We start from the raw sequence: 8243 nt of genomic DNA, 5'->3' as shown, positions 1-8243 counted from the left end.
CCTATTAGGTCCATCAATGACCATCTAGCATATATTCAACACAAAAAGGACAGCTGGGCATATAAAGGGCCCTGTTACCTTCAGGAGCTGAGAGCCTCAGGACAGGATGTTGGACTAGGTGGGCCTGTGGCCTGATCCAGCAGGAGACTCGTGCCTTCTCTCCCCCACCTTCCCCAACCATGGGCTTTGCTGGCTCTGGATAAATGTTCATGGCCACCGAGACACCACCCCTTTGAGTCTCAGGGCTGAGTCATTCCAGCTACTCTCAGTATTAATACGAGGCTCGGCTGCATCATGGAGAAAGATGGTCTCCTCGCACAGGAAAAACCCAGGAAACCTGCAGAGAGGAAATGTATGGGAAGCGTCACCAGCGTCCGAAAGCAACTCAACGTTGTCAGAAAGAGAAGGATTTCGCACCAGACTTCAAGACTGCTGCGTTGCTGTTTAAAAACTATCAAAATAGATTGCCAGGACTGCTTTTAGATCATGCAAAGTTTAATTGAAAAATACAGAAGACCATAGCTGCCAAGTCTCCCATATTCCCGGGAAATCCCCGTTTTTCCAGCTGTTCCTAGCTGAAAAAAAGGAATTTTTTTGTTTTTCCCAGGTTTATTCTGGCGCGACGGCCATTTTGGAACTGGGCGGAGCATGCTCAGAAGCGACTTTTGATGCTGCTCTGCCCAGTTCCAAAATGGCTGCAGGTATGTATTGCGTACAGTAATACCTCGGGTTACGAACGCGATCCGCGTTCGATGCGCGCGCGCGACGAAAACACTTCCGGGTTTGCGCAGTTCGTAACCCGAACTGTTCGCAAACCGAGGTGTTCGTAACCCGAGGTACGACTGTATATGCAATGTATGTATGTATGTACGTATGCAATTGTATGTATTATTTCTTGAATGTGTATGTAGTATCTTGTGTATTATTCTTTGTGCAATAAAATTAAAAAAAACAAAAACAAAAAAAACAAAATGGCTGCAGTGCGACTTCTGGTGCGGCGGCCATTTTGGAACTGGGCAAAGCAGCATCAAAAGTCACTTCTGAGCATGCTCCGCCCAGTTCCAAAATGGCGGCAGCGCTACTTCCGGTCTGCTACTTCCGCCCGGTCCCTTATTTCTCTGACAGCAACTTGGCAGGTATGCAGAAGACTGTTATTTTGCATTGTGTGAGCCAGAATATAATTCAAGGCAGGGGCGCTTATACTTTAGAACTCCCTGCCTGTTGACATCAAACAGGCACCTTCCCTGTATCCTTTTCACTGCTTGTTCGAAGCATCATTCTTTAGTCGAGCCAAACCAGATGCTTAGAAAGTCCAGGTGGATTTAACTTTTTGTACATTTTAAAGTATTGCTATGATTCCCTCCCCTTTGATATTTACTTTTTAAAATTTATTTCTGATACATTTTAACACAAGGGGGAAAAAAACAACAACCCCCCAAAAGTAATAGGAAATAGGGAAAAGAAAATTACATATTACATATTCTATTACATTCAAAACAGCAGCAGCAGCAGCAGCAGTCGTTGATGAACTTCCCTTTTTCTCCTTGCATGGTTCCTTTTATCTTCCACTTCCTCTCGCGTCTTCTTAGTTTCCCCAATCTTCTTGTTTTACCTTTCCATATACCACTTTGAGGTTTTCTTTTTACCATCAAGCGGTGCATAAATTTAATGAAATAACGGAAGTGAATAAAGGAAACCCTCTAAAGCTCTCCAAGTTGGTGAGGTTTCTCTTTTGACAATCAATCAGGATATAGATTGCATGAAATAAATAAACGAACCGTTTTAAAGCTCTCCAAGTTGATGCCCATAGCTGCTTCCTTTTCATTTTCTCAAAGTTGTCGTTTCCTTGACTTGCCCTCTAGCCAGGAGATTCTCAGGCAATTGACTACTGGTGCTCCTTATAGAAAGGGGCTTTGAATCATAGAATTGTATTGTCAGAAGAGGCCACAAGGATCATCTAGTCCAACCCCCTGCAAAGGAATCTTCTGCCCAACATGGGGCTCGAACCCTTGACCCTGAGATTAAGAGTCTCGTGCTCCACCGACTGAACTGTAAACCTTCCCTAAACTGTTGCCTGCTTGGTGCTTTTCAGCTACAACTTCCATTAGCCAAAGCCAGTCTGTGTTGTCCATGGCTGATGGGAGTTGTAGTTCATGACATCTGGAAGGCACCAAGTTTGAGGAAGGCTTGGTCAGTTGGAGCATTTTTCCTCTGCTCTTCAGCACAAAACGTTTGTGGATCATCATAAAGGTAAAGGTAAAGGGACCCCTGACCATCAGGTCCAGTCGTGACCGACTCTGGGGTTGCGCGCTCATCTCGCACTATTGGCCGGGGGAGCCGGCGTATAGCTTCCGGGTCATGTGAACAGCATGACAAAGCCGCTTCTGGCAAACCAGAGCAGCACATGGAAACGCCGTTTACCTTCCCGCTGTAGCGGTTCCTATTTATCTACTTGCATTTTGATGTGCTTTCGAACTGCTAGGTTGGCAGGAGCTGGGACCAAGCAACGGGAGCGCACCCCGTCACAGGGATTCGAACCGCCGACCTTCTGATCAGCAAGCCCTAGGTGCTGATTAACCCACGGCGCCACCTGGGTCTGTGGAGCATCATACAGAGCAACAAAAACAAGGCAGGGCTTCCCTACCCTCAGACTTACAGTCCCAAAGGTGCGGCATGAAAGGAAATAGGGTTGGGAAGGGAAAAGAAAAATGAGCAAACCGAGGCATGAGTTCTTAAAGAGACACAGCTTGGGATGCAAGATCTCTAGGACCACTGAAGTGACGCTGGTCAACAGAAGCAATTTGTTGCTGTTTATTATTGCAGAGTGTCCTGATCTCAAAAACACACTGTCTCTCTTTCTATAACCAGCACTACCTCTCAGTCCAGTTAAAAATAACCTGCAGATGCTATATATATATATATATATATATATATATATATATATATATATATATATAGAATTAGAAGATACCTCTGAGGGTCATCTAGTCCAACCGCCTTCAATGCAAGAATCATAAATAAGGAAAAAGGGAGGGAGGAGAAAAAGGGGGGGAGAGAAGGGGGGAACAGAAGGGGGAAGGGGGAAAAGAGGAGGGGGGGCAGAAAAAATGCAGGTGTGTATTTTGCAGAGGAGAGATTTCCAGATAATTGAAAATACTTTATAAGGGAAGATGTTCCCCATTTGACTCTTTCATTCCAATAGCTTATGAAAAGCTCCCATCATTCTAAGAACTTGTTCTCTTAGTTGGCTACTGACTACTGGAATAGCTCAGCCAACAGAGCATGAGACTCTTCATTTCAGGGTTGTGGGTTCGAGTCCCACGTTGGGTAAAAGATTCCTGTGCTGCAGGGGGTTGGTCTAGATGACCCTTGTGGTCCCTTCCAGCTCTACGATTCTCTTCTTGAGTATGTCATTTATTTTTATTTTTAAACCCAACCCGCTTCACTGCTGGGTGCTTGGGATTTCCCCCAGCAGTTTCAAGAGCAGCAGGTCAGTGGGAAATTCCTGAGAGCCCTCCTCGAAGATCCTCGGGCCTCAGCATGTGCTGAGCAGGAACAGAGAAGTTTCGGTGGTATCTTTCGAACTGGTCACAGTTGTCTGTGTGCCAATGTGAGGCAGAAAAACCCCTCACTGGTTTGCACCGCTTGGCCAACCTCTTGACCCCTGGGTTCTTAAAATGAGGGGTCACAGCCCAGATCCAGCGAGGAAAAGCAGATAGGACAAAGCACTATCCAATTATGTTTGTGGTGTGAATAGAGAAAAGGGCTTTGCCTCCTTCTCCAGCCCATAATACTTGGGGGAGGGGTGCTTTTTATTGAGACCCAAACCCACTTTCTGTGACCCTGATTTCAAAAGGCTCTCATCAGCCTGGATTGATACAAAATAGGTCACGACTTTTCTTTTCTTTGGTCCCCTTTCCCATTTCAAGTGTGCAGATCAAAAAGGCATAAACCACTTCCTCGTGTGTAATGAAACCTATTCAACTCCCTGCCATTAGATGTGGTGACAGATAGCAACTCAGGTGGCTTTAAAAAGAAATTAGGCAAATTTGGGAAAGGCTTAGGTATGCTTGCTAACCATGATCGTGAATGCCATTTGTAAGACATCTGGCCTGCGCAAACCAGCAGTTGAGGTTTTACAATGTTCATTTTATGAACCATGCAACCCTCTGACCTCTCCTAGCAACTCCAGTTTTGCAATGCCCATTTTGAAGCGAGAGAGTCTTGCAGATTGTTTTGCTTTGCAAAAGCTGGAGTCTGACGGGGCGACACCTTCAGTCATGAGAATTTTTGTTGCTGTTGTTTTTCAGCCGCAAAACATTTGCACTGGATATCCCCTCCATTTCATGTGTGTAGTTCAAATTTCTGGAAAATATATTGACACAATTCCAGGAGCGGGGTTGATCAGACCCCTTCAGGGTTCCCGGTCAGGCCCCACTTTGTCACACCCCCCTCCAACTTCTTCGGATGGGAGGACTCGAACCAATGGATTCAAATTTTAGGAAACTCCGACTAGGGAGAACTTACTGAGGGTAAGAGCTGTTCGACAGCAGAACAGACCACCTCAGGAGATGATGGACACTCCTTCATTGGAGATTTTCAAACGGATGTTGGATGGTCATCTGTCAGCTGTGATTCCTGCATTGAGGGGGTTGGGCTAGATGACCCTTGGGGTCCCATCCAACTCTACGATTCTGTGATTCGGTATGGAAGCCTTTTCGGAACTGGGAAGACTAAATGTTTTCCCTTGGCAAACAAGTGGAGTGAGCCATAGCCTCTCCTGCTTGCCAAAGCTCAGACCTCTCCTCAATTGCATGCAAGTTAGCAGCAGAGGTGTCAAGGTCCGTTGAGATCTTGAAGAGGCGTAATCCACAGATTGCCATCCACAGATTGCTACACGTGGATGCTCCAGTCTAGTGGGTAGGGTGGCAAAGGCAGGGGGGTGGCGATTTCAGCTGGGGAGTGGATTTCAGGGAGCTAACCAGCAACAAATCACATAGAGTACAGGAACTCTTTATTAGCAGAAACAAGGTCTGGCCAGGGGAGTCACAGCAACCCTTCTCAGTAGATCTTGCCCCTATGAGGCAGTTATAGAGACTGAAGGTCCCCGCCTTCCTACAGCTGCCCAAATCTCCTCCTCCCCTAGGTCTTTCTCAAGGAATCTGAGACGCTGTCTCCTTGTCTGTCTTTGCTTTACCTTCCAAAGCTTGACTATTGTAACTCGCTCTACGCAGGGTTGCCCTTAAAGCTGACCCAGAAACTCCAGCGGGTGCAGAATGCCGCGGCGAGGCTCCTTACAGGGTCCCGGCCGCGGGATCACATTCATCCAGTGCTTTACCAGCTGCACTGGCTCCCGGTGGAGTACAGGATCAGGTTTAAGGTGCTGGTTTTCACCTTTAAAGCCCTATGCGACTTGGGACCCTCGTACCTACGGGACCGCCTCTCCTGGTATGCCCCGCGGAGGACCTTAAGGTCCACAAATAATAATATTCTGGAGATCCCGAGTCATAAGATGGCTAGATTGGCCAGGGCCTTTTCAGTACTGGCCCCAACCTGGTGGAACGCTCTTTCCCAGGAGACCAGGGCCCTGCGGGATTTGTCATCTTTCCGCAGGGCCTGCAAGACAGAGCTGTTCCGCCTGGCCTTTGGGTTAGACTCAGCCTGACCCCTGTGTTTTCCTCCCTCATGGCTTGGATTTATGGCCTACTTGAAATGAGGCTGCACTTTAAATTTTAATACTGTATTTTAATCTGTATTTTAATTAATTGTTTTTATGTTTTATTGTGGTTCTGTTGGTGTCAGCCACTTATGGCCTACTTGAAATGAGGCTGCACTTTAAATTTTAATACTGTATTTTAATTTGTATTTTAATTAATTGTTTTTATGTTTTATTGTGGTTCTGTTGGTGTCAGCCGCCCTGAGCCCGGTTTTTGACTGGGGAGGGCGGGGTATAAATAAAAAATTTATTATTATTATTATTATTATTATTATTATTATTATTATTATTATTATTATTCATACCTCTTCTGGTTCTGGAAGGCCAGCAGGGAGGGGAGCTGGTGGCAGCAGGAGCAGAAGACCCCCTGGCTCCCTCACCAGCACGACTCATCTCTGCCTCTTGGCCACCTTCCTCTCCTGCATCAGCTCCAGCTCCTGCTTCCGGACTTCTCTCTGCCACAGACTCTCCCTGCTCACTAAACCCTGTTACCTCTTCAGCTTCTGTCGCCTGTCCCTGTGACCACTCATCGTTGTCCTACTACCAATAATTCTGAGCCACCCACTGAACAGAACCGCAGCCCTAAAGGCAACAGGAACACCAAGCAGCTCTCGATATTTTGCAGCAACAGCCTAAAACAATCCCATTCAGTTTAAGGCCAAGTGTGTGTTACTATCTGAGGGCTGCGGTCAACTGCTTTGCAGAGTATTTTTTGGTTGAAGAGACTTAAAGACTAAGGAGCGGCTGTGATGCTCAACCCCGTCCTCGTTTGCATCTTATTTCACAAGTGTTTTTGGAACTAATTGATTTGCTGCCGTAGCTGTTTTGTACTCCGGCTTTTGCTTTATCTCCTTGCGATCTGAACACCCAGGACCGGTTCTGCTGGTCTTGTATAAGATGCTTCACACCTGCACCAAAGCATTTGCCTGCCTCTTAAACAGCTGAACCTCCCCTCCTTTGCACCCTCCGTGATTAATCTGAACCTCTATTTTGTCTATCTACCCCACGATTTAAGAAGGAGTCAGTAATCGCATTCGCTTCAGTTCAAATATTATAAAGCTTCTGGCTGTAGCCCAGCATTCATCAGGGGTGCAAGCATGCTTTTCCCACCAGGTTACAAAAAAAAAAAGAATCTCAACCAGGAGACATAGCCAGACCTCCATGCTCAATGCTCCCTGGATTCCTGACAAGAACACCAGCCCACTGTGTGAGGATCAGAACAGGGAAGGACTTGACCCAGTTCTCCTCTGAACAGCTGAGAGGTGCTTTTGTTGATAAGCTGAGCAGGTGATACCAGGAGTTTGGCCTGTGGACTGTCTCGCCAGAGTGGTGCATGCTCTAGTTATCTCCCGCTTGGATTACTGCAATGCGCTCTACAGGGGCTACCTTTGAAGGTGACCCGGAAACTACAACTAATCCAGAATGCGGCAGCTAGACTGGTGACTGGGAGCGGCCGCCAAGACCACATAACACCGGTCCTGAAAGACCTACATTGGCTCCCAGTACGTTTCCGAGCACAATTCCTTTGTGTTACACAGACAACTTCAACATTCAAAATGTCTTCTTCTTCTTGTGGCTGAGTAAGATGGTCTTCCATGAACACAGTCTTAACAGTGAGTCCGTAAGTGACTGTGGAGGCCAATTCTGGACCCACACGTCCTTCCACAGTTTCCGGGCGGGAGTTGATCACGGTGTGGATTTGCCAAGCGTTCCTTCCTCTTAAGCACGTTTCTCCCTTACGTCCTGAGTTTGAGTGTCTTCAAAGCCTTTGGTAAAGGCTGTTCTCCAACTGGAGCGCTCACAGGCCAGTGTTTCCCAGTTGTCAGTGTTTATACTACATTTTTAAAGATTTGCCTTGAGACTGTCTTTAAACATCTTTTGTTGACCACCAGCATTACGCTTTTCAAGTTGGGAATAGAGTAGTTGCTTTGGAGACGATCACCAGGCATCCACACAACATGACCAGTCCAACCAAGTTGATGTTGAAGAATCATTGCTTTGACACGGGTGATCCTTGCATTAGTTCGCCAAAATGTATGCTTAGTTCAGTAGCAATCGTGGGGCTGCTTATATTATCCAAATTAGCCATTAGGATCTTAACCTTCTCAAAAAGGAACTAACATTACCATATTTATCATTAACATAAAAGTGAGATCACACATCTATTTTATATCATGTGTAAATAATTTTAGCTGCTCGGTGCTTGCTGGGGGAAGACCCTTTCTCCTCCACTGGGACCTGACCCTGTTCTTGGCATCCCTGTGGGCCTGATTCTGCTGCAGGTCTCTCATTAGGTTCTTTGATGCATGGCAAGTGGTGTCACCAACAGGACACAGAAGCCCAGAGTAGGAACAGTTCAGGTTTTTTTGTTTTGTTTTCAAAGGAACACAGTTGAGAGATCTATTAGCTGTTCTGTTCAGTGATATTAAAACAGGAAGCCATGGAGAATGATAAAGAAATTATCATCTCTTTACTCCTGGCAGCTAGGATGGGAACCAGCTGTTAAGCAGAGATTGGACTGCTCTCT

The sequence above is a fragment of the Zootoca vivipara genome, chromosome 5 (genome assembly GCF_965207765.1).
Source record: "Zootoca vivipara chromosome 5, rZooViv2.hap1.1, whole genome shotgun sequence".
NCBI lineage: Eukaryota > Metazoa > Chordata > Lepidosauria > Squamata > Lacertidae > Zootoca > Zootoca vivipara.
Note: the sequence above shows the minus strand (reverse complement) of the source record.